Source organism: Lemur catta, chromosome X (genome assembly GCF_020740605.2).
Source record: "Lemur catta isolate mLemCat1 chromosome X, mLemCat1.pri, whole genome shotgun sequence".
Taxonomy (NCBI): domain Eukaryota; kingdom Metazoa; phylum Chordata; class Mammalia; order Primates; family Lemuridae; genus Lemur; species Lemur catta.
In genome coordinates this window covers 18,691,904-18,713,609 of record NC_059155.1, presented here as the reverse complement: position 1 = coordinate 18,713,609, position 21,706 = coordinate 18,691,904, and positions in this window count along the sequence as shown.

The following is a 21,706-nucleotide window of genomic DNA, read 5'->3' as shown; positions in this document are numbered from 1 at the left end:
AAAGGAGCCAAATTTAAGGAGATAGAAGAAAACAGTAATGTATAGAGGTTTTGAATTTTCAGCCTGTTAAAATTTCTGAAAATGAGCTTTAGCTCCAAATGACTTTAATTAGTGAAAATGCCAAACTCGATTAGCTTGAAGTGAGTAGAGTTAAAACAGCACAGTATCTTCTAAGCTAAAGAGAAATTTGTTTTACAAAACTCATTTCTTAATCACAAGTTCTTAAAAATCAATCCCATTGCATTTTCAGAGCTTCTTAAGATTTTGAAATTTTATAGCTTCAAATCTTTTTGGTCTTATTTTATGGCAGGGATAATAGCAGCACACCCACATGCAGAATGCTTTGCACTGTCACACATCTCTCTTATAGGGCGAGAGAACAAGAATGTTTACCATTTAAATTGATCTCCAGTGATAAGCAAAATTCTCTCCCCCAGTCCACTTCCCCCTTCCCTTTTCCCTCTCTGTTCCTTCTCCCTTTCCCGCTCCCTCACCTCCCTCACCTCCCTCTCTTTCCTTTTTCCTCTCTTTCCCCCTCTGTCTCTGTCTCTTTCTCTCTCTGCCTCCATCTCTACCTCGCTCTCTGTTTTTCTCTCTCCCACTCTCTCCCTTCACCTCTTTCTGTCTCTCTGTTTCTCTTTCTATCCTGGTCTGCCATAGACATGTTTTAAATAGACTATAATTGGCATGGGTAGGGTAAATAAGATCTATGTATAAAATCAATGATAGTTTAACATCCTGTCATTTGTAATGCCCTATTGATAGTAGTATGTATTAACCCAAGACAAGACAGTGGGTCTTTTCATTTCTCTATATTACTTAAAACCTTAATAAAGAGTGAAGGGTATGTCCATCAATGGGTGAAGAAAATGTGGTATATATACACAATAGAATATTATTTAGCCATGTTGCTGCAAATGACAGGATTTAATTATTTTTATGGCTATATGATATTCTATTGTGTATATAATCACATTTTCTTCATCCATTGATGGACACTCCCTTCACTCTTTATTAAGGTTTTTAAGTAATATAGAGAAATGAAAAGACCCACTGTCTTATCTTGGGTTAATACATACTACTATCAACAGGGTATTAATGACCATGGAGGTCATTATGTTAAGTGAAATTAGCCAGGCACAGAAAAACAAATATCACATGTTCTCACTCATATGTGCAAGCTAAAAAAATAAATTGATCTGGGGGATGGGTATGCTTGTTGAGCAGTGCAAAGGCAATTTCTGTAACCAAAGCGTTTTTACCCCTGTAATACTCTGAAATAAATATTTAAAAAAAAATTTTTTTTAATTTATCTCATGCACCCGAATGTTTATTGCAGCACAATTCACTATTGCAAGGATGTGGAAACAACCCAAGTGCCCATCAATTCATGAGTGGATTATTAAAATTTGGTATATGTATACAATGGAATATTACTCAATTATAAGAAATGACAGTGATCTAGCACCTCTTATATATTCCTGGATTGAGCTTGAGCCCATTATCCGAAGTGAGGTATCACAAGATCGGAGGAATAGCCTCCACATGTACTCGCCATCACAGTGGCACTAACTGATCAACACTATGGTGCTCACACGGTAGTAATATTCTCCAGGGATTAGAGGGTTGGAGGGGTAAACTCACAACTAATGGACGCAGTGAGCATTGTAGAGGGGAAGAGCATGCCTCTAATCCTTGCTTGGGTGAGGCAAAGACATAAAATGTAACCAAAACATTTGTACCCTCATAATATCCTGAAATAAAAAAAATTGATCTCATGGAGGTAGTGAATGGAATGGTGGTTACCAGAGCTGAAAGAGAGAGAGAGAGAGAGAGAGAGAGAGAGAGAGAGAGAGTGTGTGTGTGTGTGTGTGTGTGTGTGTTGAGGGGGAAATGAAGAGTCTGGTTAATGTGTATAAACATACAGTTAGAAGGAATAAGTTCTAGTGTTGAATAGCACAGTACAGTAACTATAGTTAACAATAATTTGTTGTATATTTTAAATAATTAGAATAGAAGATTTGAAATGTTCTCAACACAAAGAAATGGTAAAGTGTTGGATATCCTAAATATACTGATTTGGTCATTACACATTGTATGCGTATATCAAAATATCACATAGACCCCATAAATATGTACAATTATTATATATCAGTAAAAAGTTAAAAAGAGTGAAGGGAAATCTGCTTAGTGAAATATTCAACGTGTGGGGAACATCTGTTTGGTTAGCTTCTGTCCTTTGAACAATCCACAATTCATTGCTCTACTAACAATACTTGTCACAATCAGAACCCATTCAACCAAGGCAGATTTTTGGGATCTGGTTCTTGTCAAGTCAGTAATGTGAAAAGGCAGTGCTGGAATTGTATAGAAGAAGGCCAGAATGCATCATTTTAGCTACACTTGTGCTTTCCTTTATCATTGTGTAAGGTCTATTTCCAGTTCTGAACTCAGTTTTCTGTTGTAAAGAGTCTCATCCTTGTGGAGCTTTAAGGCAAATCAACAAAAATGACATATTCCCAGGGAGAAAAAAAGCTTTATAATACAGACTATAAATGATTTATACTTTGCAAAGAAGAGACATGAAAAAAAATTGCTACTCTGAAAACATAGCATTGTGTTATCTTTATCATACGTGGCATCAACATACAATATTTACAAGGTTTTTTTCCCTTCCCTTTCAACATTGGAAAATTAATAAACCTAGTTCAACTCATTCTTCTTACTTTTATTTATTTGGATGCTATCCATTTTATATTTATTACAAAATAACAACCATTAAATACGTGTGCATTTTCTATAAAGAACCTAAGTCATGCACATGCATCATAAATATTACACATGGAAAGATTAGTTGGATCATTTGGTTCTTCTCTCCATTTGGGCTCAGAAGCTACTAATGCTATGTAAAAAGGAAACCAACTGTGCTTACAGATCCCTAGTACTCTCTGCTGTAGTTAGAGACACACAGTTAGATGTGCCTTCTCTTTCCACCCAATTTTTTCAGTTTCAGTTTCTCCACTGATTCCTTATACCTTCAAACATGTCTTAACTTGCTTGTTTTGAATTTATTTTAGTTGATCAGGAACTCCTATCTAGAAATTGCTCTAGTTCTTTGCTATGTCAGTCCCAGAATGTTCAGTACATTACAGTACTTACTGTACATGTGTACTTTCCCCATTTCCTCATAATCCATTTCTTTTTAAAATTAAGATACAATTTACATACTATAAAATTCACTATTTTAAAGGGGAAATTTCAGTGGTTGTTAGTATATTAACAACCAAGACCACTTGCCAATCCCAGAATATTTTCATCAGCCCCCAAAAGATCCCCACACCCATTAACAGCCACTACTCAATCTTTTTTTTCCTCCATCCCTGGGAACCACTAATTAACTTTCTCTTTGTTTTAGATTTGCCTATTCTGGATATTTCATACACATGTAATCATATATTGTGTGGTCTATTGTCTTTGGCTTCTTTCACTTAAGATAACGTTTTGTTTATTTCCTGTTTGGAGGATCAGTCCTAGTCCATTAGTGGGGTATTGAATTCTCCAGCTATTACAGTGCTACTGTTTATCATTTTGTTTAGATCAAGTAGGATTTGCTTTATGAATGTGGGTGCTCCTGTGTCAAGTGCGTAAATATTTAGGATTGTTATGTCTTCTTGTTGACAGGTTCCCTTTACCATTATATTAATGACCATCTTTGTCTTTATTTACTTTTATTGATTTGAAGTCCATGTATCTGATATGAGAACTGCTACACCAGCTTTCTTTTGGCTTCCGTTTGCATGGAATATTTTTTGCCATCCCTTTAGCTTGAGTGTGAATGAGTCCTTATGGGTCAGATGTATTTCCTGGAGACAACAGATACTTGGCTTGTATTTTTGTATCCATATCTCTTGAGTGGGGAGTTCAAGCCATTCACATTTATTGAAGGAATTCATAAGTGGGGTGGATTTCTGTTGTTCCTGTTGAGTAGAAATATATTGCTCTGGTTTACCCTTCAGCCATTGTGATATATATGGGCTTTGAACTTTATCTTTTGGGTGATTTTACACTGATGGATGTCTATTATGTTGAGTCGTGTATAAAGCAGTTCTGAGTACTTCTTGTAGGGCTGGTCTTGTCTTGACAAATTCTCTTAGTGTTTGCTTGACTGAGAAGGTCTTTATTTCTCCCTCATATAAGAAAATTAGTTTTGCAGGATACAAAATCCTAGGCTGGCCATATTCTGTTTGTGGAGATGGAGAATGGGTCCCCAATCCCTTCTGGCTTGTCAGATCTCAGTTTCTCAGTTCAGAAGTCTGCAGATAATCTGATAGGTTTTTCTTTGTATGCTACCTGCTTTTTTCACCTTACTGGTCATAGGAGTGCTTCTTCCATGTTTACTTTAGCAAGTCTAATGACTATGTGTCGTGATGATTGACTTTTTGCAATGAATCTCCCAGGAGTCCTTTCAGCTTCTTCTATGTGTATATCTAGATTTCTAGATATCCACTGCAGAGAGACAGGCTTTTTAGCACAGAGCACTTTCATGGTTGTTATGGGAGAGGAGGGGCCATAGTCTCCCTGCACTGCTCTCGTGTCCTAGGGGACCTGGGTCCTTCCCACCTGTCCAAGCTGCCAGTGGGTGATCCCATGAAATACCACTGCCACATCTTTGCTCTCAGAGGCAGGCTTGGCTAGGAATATGCCCCCACCACAGAGAAACAAGCTTCTCAGCACAGAGCACTCTCGCAGTTGCTGTGGGGGTGAGAGGCTGTGGCTACAAGCTGGCTTGATCCAAAATTACTTTCCATGATGACAGGAATGGAGGAAGTGCAGAGGAGGAGGCATCTAGGTGTAAGATTGCTGGCTCTCTGGTCTCTTGTGGCACTCCCCTGTGGGGTGAGGGCTTCATGTCTCACTGCTTGCTGGAGTCACTCATGTGGGGCAGGGGAGCCCCCTTTACCATTTCACTGGGCTCCAGGCCTCTGTGGATTTGGTCTGTGCTGCTGTCCTCTCTTCTCTCTCTTTCTCTTCTTCACGGCCCTTCTCAAAGGGGTCCCCAGATGCCTCTGCTATCTCTCCCTGTGATCCACACCTAAGCTGCAGTTATTCTCTGCTCTCCTCAGTCCAGCCTTCTACCCTTCAGGCGGGTCAATGAGACAAGCTATGTCTCTAGTCAGCCATCTTGCTCCTCCAAAATTACTACTTTTTAAACTGGGACAGAAGCCAGTAAAGGCATAAACTGATAGACGTACTTAAATAGCAATTTTGATGAATTTCTGAAGGTTTCCTATAGGCTACTGTGAGAGTATCTCCTGGGTGCATTGGTTTTATGGAACACTCTAAACTTTTATCTAACATGGGTTATCTTTATGTTTGCATACATCTTTAATTTATTCCAATGATACTTTTGTAGCTTCCAGAGTATTAAGTTTTGCACCTCCTTGGTTAAATTTATACCTCAGTATTTCATTCTTTTTGATACTATTAAATGGAATTGTTTCCTTGATTTGATTTTCAGAGTGTTCATTGCTAGTGTAAAGGAATATAATTGATTTTTGTATATTGATCTTGAATCCTGAAATCTTGCTGAACTTGTTTATTATTTATAATGGGTTCTTTTGTGGATTCTTTGTAGGTTTTTGTATATATAAGATCATGCCATTTGTGAATAGAGATGGTCTTCTTTCTTTCCAATTTGGATGACTTTTATTCCTTTTCTTGTGTGTGTGAGACAGGGTCTCACTCTGTTGCCCTTGCTAGAGTGCAGTGGCATCATCATAGCTCACTGCAACCTCAAACTCCTGGGCTCACGTGATCCTCCTGCCTCAGCCTCCCAAGTAGCTGGAACTACAGGTGTGCACCACCGTGTTCAGCTCATTTTTCTATTTTTCTTGGAGACGAGATCTTGCTCTTGCTGAAGTTGGTCTCGAAATCTTAGACTCAGGCAATTTTCCTGCCTCAGCCTCCCAAACTGCTAGGATCACAGGCATGAGCCACCAGTCCTGGCCTATTTCTTTAAAAAAAAAAATGCTTTGGCTAGAATGTCCAATACAATGTCGAATAGAGGTGGAGAGAATGGGCATCTTTGTCTTGTTCCTGAATTAGGGAGAAAGGTTTCAGTCTTTCACTGTTAAGTGTGACATCAGCTCTGGGTTCTTCATAGATACTCTTTATCAGGTTGACGACACTCCCTTCTATTTTTAATTTGTTGGGTATTTTTATGATGAAAAGTTGTCAGATTTCATCAAATACTTTTTCTGTATCTACTGAGAAGATCATGTGGGTTTTTTTCCTTAATGCTATTAATGCGGTGCATCACATTGATTTATTTATGTATGTTGCATTACTGGGATACATGATCATGTTGTATAATCCTTTTCTTCATGTTGCTGGATTTGTTTTCCTAGTATTTGTTTAAGACTTTTATGTCTATATCCATAAAAGATATTAGTCTATAGGTTTTCTTTTCGTGTGATAGTAGTCTGATTTTGGTATACCCATTCCCTTCTAATGTTCTAAAGTTAGGCATACAAGTTCACCCTTCTATTGAAACTGCTCTAGCAAAGATGATCAAATCCAATGTCCACATCTTTTCTTACAATCTCTGAAGTATTTTCTATCATTAATTACTGCTGCTTCAAAATCCTCTCTTCCATCAGTATTTATGCTTTGAAAAACTGAGTTAGGAAATACTCATATTGTTTCTTGCCACAAGGGTGGAGGTGGGTAAAGTTGGTATTTGTGGTGCAAAGGCTTTTTCCGGAGCAGGGACCAAATCAGGGAATAGATGCCACTGTTCTGATCATTATAAAAACAACAACAACAAAAAGTGTATTAAGCACTGAATTCTGCTTCTTCTCTGCCAGACACTACACAGGGGGAAAAACCTTCTTTAATGAGCTTTCATTCTGTGTGGGCTATGTAAACAGTGTGATTCTGATGTTAAGCAACTGCTACAGTTGCTTCTCCAGCCTTGATTCCCTCTCAATATTCTTGTTCAGGTTGCATGTTTCAGGTGTCTGAAAGATGTCAGGTCAGTGGAGTATTCCACTTTTTCTTGTATCTTGGCATGGAAAGACTGGATGCTTGAATATTCTCAGGGTAACATCCATTTATTCATTCATCAACTGGTATTTATTGAGCATCAATTATGTACCAGACATTGTTCTAGGGAAAGGGAATACAGTAATGCATGAGATAGATACAGTCCATGTTGCCATGAAACTTGCTTCTTGGAGGGGGGCGGGGACAGGACATAAATATTACAGTCTACTATGGGGTCAACAAACTTTTACTGTAAAGGAAAATATTTCCAGCTTTGCAGACCAGCTAATCTCTGTTGCAACTACCAAACCATGTGGTTGTGTTGTAAACAAATACATACATTTATTTATGCAGAGAATACATAAATAAATGGGTATGGCTATGTTCCAATAAAACTTTATTTACATAAACAGATGGTGAGCCAGATTTTGCCTGGGCTGTAGTTTGCCAACCCTGGTCTAAATAAGTAATAATAAATAAAGGGAATGGAATGAAAACAAAATAGAGCTTTTGTGGTTCTTTTTTTTTTTTTATTATAAAGACGGGCCTACATTTACTTCAGCCTTTGTTCTTCACTTCAAAACCAGAATAAGTCTGTGAATTCCAGTTCCTGAAGGCTGTGAATTCTGCCCAGTTGTGGTAGACATAAAACTGCACTCTCTTGCAGAAATTAGGGAATTACTTATGATTAAGGTGTTTAAGACCTGTCACAGGAGATTATTATCTCATTTTGTGCTGTTGTTATTAAACATTCTTTAAACTTTTAACATTCTGAGTCACTTTTGGTGGCTTTTTAAGTGTGCTCTATGCAGCATAAACTTATAATGTCTACTCCCCACCCTAAAAGCTCACCTCTGACATTGTGTTCCTGTGTGGGCCAGAGTAGACAAAACACATATAATATCCAGGGATAGTTCCAGGGGTAGATAAAGTTTGGGTTTGTTTTTATTGTTTCTCTGTTTTTAGAATACATAATTTGAGCAAAGCCAGGAATAAGTGAGCTACTTGGCATTTCTGAGACATTTTTGAAACACTAGAAGTTACTCCTTGCCCAGAACTGTTGTGAGAGATGTAGAACCTCTGTGAAGGGTCATTTTAAATAGGTGACTGCAAAAGTGATTATAGGGCAATTTCTTCTAAAAACTTCCTTTTAGATGCTGTTCTTTTAAAACAACATGCTTTATATTCTAGAAGTTTCTTTAGATTCACAGGTGCTATTAGTATGCAGAAGTTTTGAAGCATTTTAGCTCATTCTTTTATAATGCATAACAGTTAATCTTTAAGGCATGATCTTTTTTTGTTTATTTGCTCTTCTGATTCTTGTTAAAGGTCTGGCTATGCAGCTGTATGATGAGACTTTTTCTCATTTTTTTCTTTTCATTGTCATCTTTGAGATGAACATAAAGAATCTGAATTTTCTTACTTAATACATTCTGTGCAGTACAGTGGTTTTCTGTAGTGGTTTGACCTTAGTAGTATTATGTATGTTGGCAAGATGGGAGTGCCTTTCTTGCAGGATTCTGAGAAATTAGTTTATGGAAAGGGTGCCACCTTCAGGTAATTGTGGGGAACAGCAAGGAAATCTTTATATAATAACAGCACAATAGGAGAAATGTATATCTGCAGTGAACTTCTATATGAATTAAGTTTTTGTTTTAAATAATTTAGTTGTGATCCCAGATTCTCCCCCCTCCAGGATTTGATTAAAACTTTTTATTATTGAGTAAATATTAATCTTTTAATTATTTGCTCATGTGATCTATGCTTAATGCAAATTGAGGAGAATATATACAGTTACCCCCCCATACCCACATTAGTTTGAATGATGAACCACTGAATTTTCTACTGTATGCCCACTAATTACATATTAAGAGAGGACGAACCCAGAAAATGATTTCAGATACTCCCTTTTACCTCCTTTAATACCCACCCTCAAAAGAAACCTATTTGTAATTTTTTTATTTGAGACCAGTAGTCAGCTGAGAGATTTCTAAAAAGGAATTTACAATTAGTTTGATTAATGAGCCAAAGGCCATACTGTAAAAAAGTTATGACAGGAAAAATATTAGAAAGGTTCTTGTAAATATATTGATGGGGACAATACCTATTTTCTCTAAGCAAGCATTTCTACAACTGGTTGATTGATTTTTGGACAGAGACAATGGATGGATGGAGAATGCAAATGAATGGGCCTGGAAGGGACCAAAAATGGAAGATAGAGAGTGTGGTCCAAGGAGATAAATAGCCCTCAGAACACCCTGAAAGTTCATGTGTATGTAAGAAGGAACAGAAAGAATTTCATTTTCACTATAGGCCTCACTGTAAACAACTGCAACCAAAATAGAATTCCTTCTTTGACAATCTCTCCTCATTTTTTCTTGATAAATCAGAAAGACTGAAGAAGTGGGAAAATAATCACCCTTTAAGTCAAAGTTGTCCAAATATAAAGTGAGCTATTTATTTTTAAAGGTGGTAAGTTTTCTGTTACTAGTAAGCCCAACTGTAGGTTGATTAGAAGCCACTTGGGGGTAGTAAGAGCACATGGCCCAATCAGGCTCACGTCTAGACTTAGTAGCACCAAAGTCAGGGAGAAGGAAAAAATAGTCTACAATAGGAAACTAGTAGTAATATTTTCCTAGTAAAGATAGGCACTGAGTAAATTTATGACTGAATTATGTTGGTCTGTTTCAAGTAAATATCCTATCTTCTTTAAGACATTGTTGCATTAAAAACAAACAAACAAAAAAACCATACTGTATGTTACATGTCTCTTACTGGGTTAAAAAATCAATTTGATTTAGAAAACTAGTTTTTTTAAACATGCTTTGTAATTTAAATTCACAATAATATCTAATGTACTTTCTAGTTCAAACTTTTAAAAATAAGGAAATTGGTCTTGCTGGGGTTTTTTATGTATCTTGTTATCTATTTATTTTACAGATTGACAAAGGATCAGGACTATGTTTATGTTCTGGTTTGTGAAGCATTAAGATAGTGTTTTTTTTTTAACACAAACAGAAGAAAAATATTCTAAGTTAATGTGTTATTTGAAATTATTAATATAATAAAAAAGGAAAAGCTTTAGCAGTAAACTTTTTCCTGTTATACTTTTATTAAACCTCAATACTGTAAAGTTTTATTTTGTGGAAAAACTTATCTTTTGACCATTACAGTAATAAATATTATTGATAACTAGCATTTATTAGTACTTACTATATTTCAGAAGATATGCTAGGTGTTCTACATTCATTTTTCTTATTTCTTTCTTGCAACACTCTAAGTAGAAAGTATCTTTCTTAGTATCTTTCTGGTAGATGAAGAAATAGACATTTAGACAAACACATTTGCCAGCTAGTAAGATATGGAGCTCAGAATAGATCCCAAATCCGTATTATTTCAAAGCCTGTGTTTTCCCCATAGGACCTTATTTTAACTGAATGATAGTAACTTCTAGAGTAGCTTTTGGGGAAGGTGATATTCGGAGTTAGGTTGGCTTGATGAAACAAAATGCAAAGTCTTTTCTAATGTTACAGTTCTAAAAGGTAGGTTTTTGTGTGTGTAAGGAACGGAGACGTGCTATTTTTTTTTTTTTTTTTTTACTATTTATCCCGTTGGTTAGTTTTCTTTTGGTGTAAACTCATTTTCTATTTATATTGTACTTTTCTTATTGCAGTGTTTTGTCTCCTACATACGTTCAGTATATCTGATGAAGGATAAAGAAGTATTTGTTGTGAGCAAGCTACCTATACCTGAATATGCCCTGTGAATATTCATAATATGGTTGTAATAGTGAATCCTCAAAGTTAGAGGGAATTTGTTCCATGTGTGGTTCTATGAGAGGCCTAGTTTAAACAACTCTGCCTTACCTTAAAATAATCTGTTTGTTAACAATCTGCAGAGAAAAAGATTAAATCAACTCCGTGGAAAATTAGTTGAGTGTTCAGTTCTTGTCAGGAAGAAGTCTCTTATTTGTAAGCATAAATTCCTCAAATTGGCACCGGCCGTTTCATAGTTTGATCTTGACGGAGATGGAGAGCAACTAATAAGCATTCTTTGAAATCTTTAAATGTCTGTGGTCCTCTCTTGTTCTCTGAAATGCTGTTCTGGATAACCAGAGACGTTTTAGGCTTCAGATGCAAGTCTATTTGCTGGTTCTTATGTTAGTTTGGTTTCCCATATTGCCTATTGCTTGAATATTCCTTCTGTCTTGGTGTTCATTATGGGTACTAACAGTTACCATGGCAAGATGTCCCTGTTTAGTAACTGTGATTACTATTAAATGGAATGATTGGTTTTGTTTTGGTTTAGTATTTGAGAGATTTTTTTTACTTTTGACCCACTAGATAACATAAAACAAGAAATTTTAACATCAACAGACCAATATAATTAGAAATGCATGATGAAAAATAGAACATTTTTTAATGGTCTCACATGGTTTCTCTGTTAAGTTTTGATCAGTACACAAAGAACTTCAAAATGCAATGAAAACAGGAAGATATAATTCACTAAGCATTTTATTTTTTAAATGTTTTCCAAATATCCTTTTATCCATGGCTACTGACAATAAATATCATGTGTTTAAAAAAATTATAATCTATTTGCTTGAAAAGACATGTCTTCAAAGAAGACATATAAATAGCCAAGAAGCATAGGAAAATATACTTAATGTTCTTAGCCACCAGGTAAATGCAAATTAAAACTATAATGAGATACCACTTCACACCCAATAGGATGAATAAAATCAAAAAGAAAGAAAATACCAAGTGTTGACAAAGATTTGGAGAAACTGAAAGCTTCATACATTGCTGATGGAAATGTAAATTTGTGCAGCCACTGTGAAAAAGTTTGTCAGTTCCTTAAGAAGTTAAACAAAATGTTACCAAGTATCACAAGAATGGACAAACAAGCGCCACATGTACTCACCATCAAATTGGTTCTAACTGATCAACACTTAAATGCACATATAGCAGTAACATTCCTCGGGTGTCGGGCAGGTGGGAGAGGGGAGGAGGGGATGGGTATATTCACACCTAATGGGTCCAGTGCTCACTGTCTGGGGGATGGACACGCTTGAAGCTCTGACTCAGGTGGGGCAAAGGCAATATACATAACCTAAACATTTGTACCCCCATAATAAGCTGAAATAAAAAAAAATCATAAAAAAATAAATAAATAATTGGGTTGGCTGAGGAAGAGGAGGGAAGGCCTAAAATTGTAATTCACACTCATGACTTCAAATGCCTACATCTTGCTCTCTGTCATCTGAATTGAATCCTGTGTTAATTGTTCAAGGTACATTTTTTAATTTTACTGATAGTATTGGTTGTACTTTTGAGGTATATATCAAATAAACTAAAACAATTCAAAAATAAATAAATAAAGTTACTGTATGATTCAGCAATTCTATTCATAGAGAATAAAATTTATGAATGTTCATAACAGCATTATTCATAATACCCCAAAAGTGGAAACAGCCCAAATGTGCATCAACTGGTAAATATTTATGCAATAAAATATTATTCAGCAGTAAAAGGAAATTAACCTTGAAAAAATTAAGCTAAATGAAAGAAGCCAGATACAAAGGACCAATTATGATATGATTCAATTTATATGTAATGTCCAGAATAGGCAAATCCATAGGGACAGAAAGTAAATTAGTAAATTAGTGGTTGTCCAGGACCAGGATGGAGGGTTGGGAAGAAATGGGGAGTGACTGTTAATGAGTACAGAGTTTCTTTTCTGAGGTGATGAAAATGGTCTGGAATTAGTGGTGACAGTTACACAACTCTTTGAATATACTAAAAACCATTTAATTGTACAGTTTAATATATCGAGTGGCATGGTATATAAATTATATCTCAATAAATCTGCTTTAAAAAATACTCTATTTTCTCCAAAAAGATATTTAAATGCCTAACAATTGTATAACCATTATATCTTCTTCCATAAGATTAAAAACTATTTTCACAATCAAGAAAAAGATCAATAGCTGTTCGCTATTTTAAAATTAAAATGGCTAGCAAATTCTGATTCAGCCTCTCTCAACCTCCCACAAAAATACTTATGAAGACAACAAAAAAGATAAAAGCCGAAGCGAAATCTTGGACTGACAATCTATTACTAGACACTTCGCTTAAAAAATCAAATAGTGACTCACCAGCAACAATTTAATTAAGCACGTCAACCAATAAAAAGATGGGAAATGTTTTATCTCTTCATGGTTGTGTACACCCTGGATCTAATACTCAAGGATCACACCAATCAGAGAACTGGATAGGCTTTCTCTGCTTTAAGGAAGTTGCTTTTTGGGACAAAGCAAGCACTGTTCTGCTATCTTACTCCTCTTCACTATTTCTAGTTTCATACAGAAATTGTGCTACAGTTTGGATGTTGTCCGCTCATATTGAAATTTAAATTTTTTATTTTTAATTATTATGGGTACATAATAGTTGTGTATATTCATAAGGTATGTGTGATGTTTTGATACAGACATACAATGTATATTAATCAAATCAGGATAATTGGGATATCCACACCTCAGGCATTTATCGTTTCTTTGTGTTAGGAACATTACAATTCTACTGTTTTAGTTATCATGTTGAAATTGAATCCCCAGTGTGGGGATGGTTATGAGGCGGGGCCTGGTGGGAGGTGCTTAGATCAGATCGTGGGGGCAGATCCTTCATGAATAGCTTGGTGGGGAGAGTGAGTCAGTTCTCACTCTTTGTTCCCATGAGAACTGGTTGTTGAAAAGAGCTTGGCACCTCCTCCTCTCCAGCCATGTGATCTGCACATGCCAGCTCCCCTTCCCCTTCCACTCTGAGTGGAAGTAGCCAGAGGCCCTCATCAGAAGCAGGTGCTGGCACCATGTTTCTTCTACAGCATGTGGAATCAGGAGCCAAATAAACCTCTTTTCTTTATAAACTATCCAGCCTCGGGTATGCCTTCATAGCAACACAAACAGAATTAAGACAGATTGCAACTGCTAGAATACAGTGCATCAAAATGCTGAGGTAGATATTGTATCTTGAAAGGTACAGTTCCATAAGTAAAGTTTGTGGATGAAAGCAGAAATGAGAAGAGCCCCAGTATATATGAAAAGAGGTTTGGGATATTGTACTTTTGGACAAAGAGTGAAACAAGTATAATCTAAATATCTTATTTGATGGCAGTCACCAAATGTGAATAGTTCTTGTTTTGTTCAAGGTTCAGTAAATATATATATGTATGTGTATATACTTATCTATGTATATATATAATATTAGTGATATATATTTTATATAGAAATATATATGTATATGTACTTATATACATATATTTATGCATGTATACATACATGCTAATACTGGATAGTTTATCATAAATAAATCTGGGTCAATTTGATAGAGAAGCAATGTTATCACAATTTTTTAAAAATCTTGGTGATTACTAATAATATAGTGATAAAATCTCTTTGATTTCTAATAATGTAGAATTTATTGTCATAGCTTTACCTTTTGTACTCCTTCATTTATGAATTTTCTACTCTTGTTCTTCAAATATATTTCTATCGGGATATTTGAAGTTGTCTCATTTATTTGTTAGAACTTTACATAATAAGGGTATCAACCCTTACCCTGTTATATGTTGCAAATGTTACCCAGGTTTTACTTGGCTTAGAATTTTGATTATAATTATTCTGGAGCTTTTTAAATACAGAAATTTAATAGTAAAATTTTAGTCAATTCTCTTTGTCTAATCCTATAAGATTTTTCAAATGTCCCATCACTATTTTCTAATTTGAAATGCCACCTTTATGATTTAAAAAGTTCACCAACATAGATGAAGATATATATTACCTATAGATACACAATTTCTGTTATTCTTGTGGCAGTTCGACATAGATTTATTTTAACCTTACAATACATAAATATTTTTAATATGATCGTGCAGGGTCCCTTCATTATTATTATTTTCAAAATAATCTTAGCTGTACCACTACATTAGCACTTACTGATGACATTTAGACATATTTGTCAAATTCTTTTCCTATCAAATAATGTGATATATCTTTTTATTTATTAAGGAATTTGCCTTTTATTTATCACAGTAAATTTTTATAGTTTACATGATGGAGAGCCTACACATTTTCCAAAGTTATTCTAAGGGACTTTATAATTTGGGCTGCTGGCATAGAAGATTTTTAAAGATAACATTTCCTTTTCTGTTGATATTTAATATTTGAAGAGAATATATATTCTCTGGCACAATACCATGTATTTTAGAACAAGATAGTTAAATGAATTATTTAAATTCACAAAATTCTTAGGCACTTTTGTTTACCATGTTCTGTTAAATTCTGAAGAAAAAATACACCCTCAGATGTGGGTTTTTCTTCTATTTCTCTTTGCACATTCTCAGTGTTTCTTTTTTGTAATATGAAACATTTTTATCTAGAATGTCAACTTTATCAATATAAAATATTGTGTTTGTCCCAGTTTATTACTACTTGACTTTTTTCAGGTATTAACATCACAATACTTGTTTTCTTTATATTAGCACTTAATGTGTTTGTACTTTTCTCATCCATTTATTTATTTTTATTTCAGCTTATTATGGGGGTACAAAAGTTCAGGTTATGTATATTGTCTATGCCCCCCCATCCCCCTGAGTCAGAGCTTCAAGTGTGTCTATTCCCCAGACAGTGCACAATGCACTCATCATATAGGTATACACCCATCCCCTCCCCCCACTCCCCACCTCTGTCCGATACCCAATTGGTGTTATTCCCAAATGTGCACTTAGGTGATTCATCCATTTATTTTTAAGCTTTTTGTTTCATCATGGTTTAAGTATTTATTCTTTTTTCCCTTTTTATTTTTTTAATTCATGAGAAGTATTTATTTTTTATGAAATAGGAGACATAGGTGGATTTGTTGTATCAGTTGAGGGAAAGATATTCATAAAAATTACTCTTTTGGTTTGTAGACAGAGTAACTAAGTGTATAGTGGTACCATTTACTGAGTTAAGGGACACAGGGAAGAATAGGTTTTGGAGAATTGGAAACAAGTCAATTTTGTACATATTAATTTGGTTACAAAGGTGTTGAGCATACAATTGTATATATACAAATCTGGAGCTCAAGGTTAGGGGAGTTAGGGGTTATGAGATAAAATTTTGGAAGTAACTAGCTTATAGATAATATTTAAATTCATAGGACTTGATATGGTAACCTAGGGTAAGGGTACAAGAGTAAAAACAATAGAGGTCTATGGATTAAATTGCGGAGCACTTTTGAACATTTTTAGATGGAAGGAAGAGGATCCAGTGATGGAAACCAAGAAGAGGCAACAGTAAAGTAAAATGAAAACCAGGATAGTATGTTTCAGGAGAAGAAACTCTCCTGAGAAAGAAAGGGTGGACAACTTTGTCAAAAGCTGCCGAGCGGTCCAAATGAAGTTTTTGTGGTGATGGAAATGTTCTTTATCTGTGTTATCCAACACAGTAGTCCCTATCCACAAGAGGCTATTAAGCACTTGAAAGATGGCAACTGTCACTGAGAAGCTGAATTTTTAATCCTAATATCCAAATGTGGCTAGTGACGGCCATATTAGACAGTAAAGTTTGAGTTGTTGAGACAGATGAAGACAGAAAAGCGTTCATTTGGTACATCAGCTTCATTGGAATGGTGGGGATGAAAGTTGGATCAGAGTGGACTGAAGCATAAATAAGAAGGAGGAAGCAAATTCAATAATATGTTAAGAGAAAAACCAGGATGCAAAATTAAATGTGGAGTAAGATTCCTACATTATAATAGTATATAAAAGGCATAGAAAAACTGAAGAGAATAGATATTAAAAATAACAGTGGATTATCTCTGAATAGTAGGATAATTCTTAATTTTAACTTAATTTACTTCTTCACACAATTTTTATTTTCATTTTTATTTTTTTTTCCCATTTTTTAAATTTCAGCTTATTATGGGGGTACAAAAGTTCAGGTTATATATATTGCCCATGCCCCCCCATCCCCCCGAGTCTGAGCTTCAAGCGTGTCCATTCCCTAGACAGTGCACATCGCACTCATCATGTAAGTATACACCCATCCCCTCCCCCCAACCCCACCTCTGTCCGATACCCAATTGGTGTTATTCCCAAATTTCACACAATTTTTAAATTTTCCAAATTTTTACAATATTCTTTGCATAATTCTAAAAACAGAATAAATGTTACCTTAAATGTAAGTCTCAGCCATTGAACAATCAAAAATAATTACTTCACATTTGATGAAATTGAGGTATCTGAATATGAATATCTCAGTGATATTAAACGTATTAAGTCAATACATTTTACTTTTATAAAATAGAGCTAAAATGTGATAAATTCAAGGAAATGATAAAATCTTTGACCTGTCATTAAATCATTGAATTGGACATAATATAAATCTTTCTGAGGTTAAAGGGCTGCAAATGGGCATTTGAGTACATAGTCTCAGTATAATTGAATTGCACAGTTCCTTCAACAATGTTCACTCTAAATCTAACTTTTGTTTTACAAATATGATTAGGAACTGATCCCATGTCAAATTTAAATATAAACAAAACTTTGAATTCCTGAGAAGTCTTGAATAATAAATAAGTTAATATTGCCATAAATTTTGGAAACTCTCTTTAAGAATGCTGCTGATTAGTAACTATCATCGGATATTAAAAATGTCTAAAATATTATAACTGGTATTCTAGGCACATACATCATCATCGATTAAACTATAATCTTTTTACTACTAGATTTTTTCATTTTCATAATTACTTTCATTTCTCTGAGTACTGGTATACTTTTGTATAAAGGGTGATATTGCTTTATTGCCTATTATATTAAAAAATTAAGCTTTTATTCTACTAATTTCAACATGAGTTTGCTATGAGATTGTAGGCAAAAGGAAGAGGTGTTTGGCTTATGAATATCCAAGATGATTTTGGTTAGAAAGTCATTGATTATTTTCTACTTATGATAAATTTTAAGGGAAATGAGAGAATGCTATCGATTTGAATCCAATGAAGGAGAATTTTAGGCCACTTCAGGATGCTTGCACAGTTAACAAACATGAGTTAACTTTATTTCTTCCCATTCCCCAAATTATCCCAATCCAGAGTTCTCACTATTATTGTAGCAGCAAGTTTAAAACCAAGACCCAGCTCATTCCCAAAATGCACAGAAAGGAAAATGGTTGTCCATGTCTTCTCAAAAGAATTCTCCTAACGTACCACTAGGCTTGGCATAGAAGAAAGAGAATTGGCCTATAAATAAGAAAACTCAGATTATTTTCCTTGGCTTCTGCTTGCTTTCAGTGTGTGTGATACTGAGCATATTATTAAAACTCTTCGTGCTTTGGGTTCCTTTTGGAAATATAAAATGGAGGTCATAATGGTTCTTATTTCAAAGGGCTATAGTGATGATCAAATTTTGAAACAATTTTATAATGCACCTAGCAGAGTATCTAATCTACAGTAAATATTAAACATTATCTCCCTCTTTCAATGGAGTTCATCAAATTCAGGTTCCACTCCCATTCTGTCTTTCTAGTCATGTGATTGAGGGCAAGCTATTTAACTTTTTTATCCTCAGCATTCTGTAAAACTAAGATAATACTGTTACCTAATCTGTGAGATTTTCATGACGATTATAGCATAGTATGCCATATATGTTTTTCATAAGACAGCAAGTATATATACTAATAAATATAGTAATATTTATATATTAGTAGTAGTATATCTAGAAAATCATTTAAAGATGGACCAGCACTGATATATGCAGGATGTTAGCAACACAATTCTTATCATTCCCCCCTTCCTTTCATCAGCAAACATTGTGAAAATACCTTTGTTTTCATATAACCCAAACCCTCATGAAAAGGCACAAAATATTTCTCACAATTTATAATTGGGGCTGGATTAGGACAATATCTCATAAATCATTTTTGTAGTCAAAAGAAGCAAATATAGAGAAAATGAACAGCAAGCATTTGTGGCAGAAAAATTAGTGTTTTCAAAACAATTTCCCTTCTTTTGAAAGGTCAATTGCACTTTAATTTTGGTCTATTATGATGTGATAAACTTGTCAGCTGCCAGGTTCATTCATATTATATGACAGAGTTTCTCATGGAAGGCAAGTTACCCAAATCTATATTTGTGAATGACCTCACATATTCAACCAAGTGAAACACTGAAGCACTTACGTGAAGAATTCTGACCCAACCTCTTGTTTTATTACAAAATAAAGCTGCTAATTTAAAGGGAAAATTTTCCAGCCTGAATTTTATAAAACATTACTTCAATTTTTTTTTATTTCAACATATTACAGGGCTACAAATGTTTAGGTTACATATATTGCCTTTGCCCCACTCAAGTCAGAGCTTCAAGCGTGTCCATCCCCCAGACAGTGCGCACCGCACCCATTACGTGTGTATATACCCATCCTCTCCTCCTGCCTCCCAAATGCCCGACATTCATTTTAATTTATATGTTTAGATACATCATAAATGAAAAGATAGATTTCAAACAGTGATCCTACATAATAATATAAATTTTAAAGTGATTAGTTCTATGGCAAAATAAGAAAAATAATAATAATTTTTAAAAAATTAACAAATTATACAATTCAGAGTAAAACAAATAGGAAATGAAGAGTGTAAAGGGGAAAGGTCACCTAAAACTCAGAGATACCTACCATTAACATAAAATGGGCTGGGCACAGTAGCTCACACCTATAATCCCAGCACTTTGGGAGGCCAAGGCAGGAGGATTGCTTGAGGCCAGGAAGGATTTCAAGACTAGCCTGAGCAACATAGGGAGACCCAGTCTCTACAGAGCAGAAAAATTAGCCAGGCATCTTGGTGCATGCCTATAGTCCCAGCTGTTCAGGAGGCTGAGGGAGAAGGATCACCTGAATGTGGGAGTTTGAGGCTGCACTGAGCTATGTTTGCACCACTGCACTCCAGCCAGGGAGAGAGAACAGACCCTGTCTCAAAAATAACATATTTTTAACTAAAAAACAGTAGTTTACATTTGATGACAACTATATATACTATATATAAGGCAACTATATATATATATACAACTATATATTAATACTATATAATTGTATTAACTGATGATTTGACAGGTTATTACACAGAACTAAGTCAATAGCAGTAGTTTTGCTATTTTATGGCAAAGGTTTTATATAACTTCACTAGAAAGAAATTCATCCTGAAGTAAAAAAAATTTTCTATTACTAAGTCAAAATAAATCCTGACTCCTGATGCCATTTAATTGTTTTCAAAAAATTAATCAACAAATGAAAGCACATGTGCACACAGAGACTTATACACACGTTTATAGCAGCTTTGTTTGTAATAGCCTAAAGCTGAAAAGGACTCAAATGCTCATACACTAGGTGAAAGGATAAACAAATTGTGGAATTTGCAATAAAAAGGATTAACTATTTATACACATAACAACACAAAAGTAATCTCAAAATACAGACAGTCCCCTACTTGTGATGGTTTGACTTAATAATTTTCTGACTTTATGATGGTGCAAAAGGGATGTTCGTTCAGTAGAAATTGTACTTTGAATTTTGAATTTTCATCTTTTTCCGGGCTAATGACATGCAATATAATACTCTCTTGCGATGCCGGGCAGTGGCAGCCAACCACAGCTCCTAGTCAGCCACATGATCACGAGGGTAAACAACCCATTCTGTACTCTACGGTGTACTGTATTCAATAAATTACATGAGATATTTAACACTCTACTGTAAATTAGGTTTTGTGTTACATGTTTTTGCCTAACTGTAGGCTACTGTAAGTGTTCTGACCATGTTTAAGGTAGGCTAGGCTAAGCTACAATGCTAGGTAAATTAGGTATATTATATAATGTATTCAACTTACAATATTTTCAATTTATGTTGGGTTTATCAGGGGTGTGGCTCCATCTTAAGTTGAGGAGTGTCTATAATGTGATGAGTAAGGGAACCAAAAAAGAGAAAGTGCATTCTGTAAAATCCTATTAATTTAAAACTCTAGAAAATGCAAAGTAACCTATAGTAACAGAAAGCAGATTAGCAATTGCTACAGGCAAGAGAATTATGGAGGTAGGTGGAGATATAGTAGGGTGGGTAGAGATGGATGGAAAGGAATTATTACTAAGGAGAACTAGGAAACTTCTGGAAATATTGGATTGATATTGTTTTGACTATGGTGATAGCTTCACAGGTGTGAGCATATGTCAAAATTACCCAACTGTATACTTTAAATACAAATATTGCAGTTTACTACTTATCAATTATGCCTCAATAAAGGTGTAAAGAAAGAACATCTCCAATATCCTGTTCATTTTTGTTTTTTAAAAAGGAAGAAATTTATAGACCATTGTTATTTATGAAACTTCCTAGCATTTTGTGCCTTCTTTCTGTGATGTTCAATAATCAACCCTTTTGGGAACATCACAAGTTCCTGCAGAAAAGTAGAAATGAATATTTAAGGTTCATTGACATAATTTATTTGCCACTTTCACAAGTTATCTTTCTAAGTCACCATTGTCTGACTCTTGTGCCTTCAGCATTCACTCCTTTGGCTTTGTACACACCCATGCATGCATGCATGCATACACACATACACATACACACACACACTCCCCGTGCA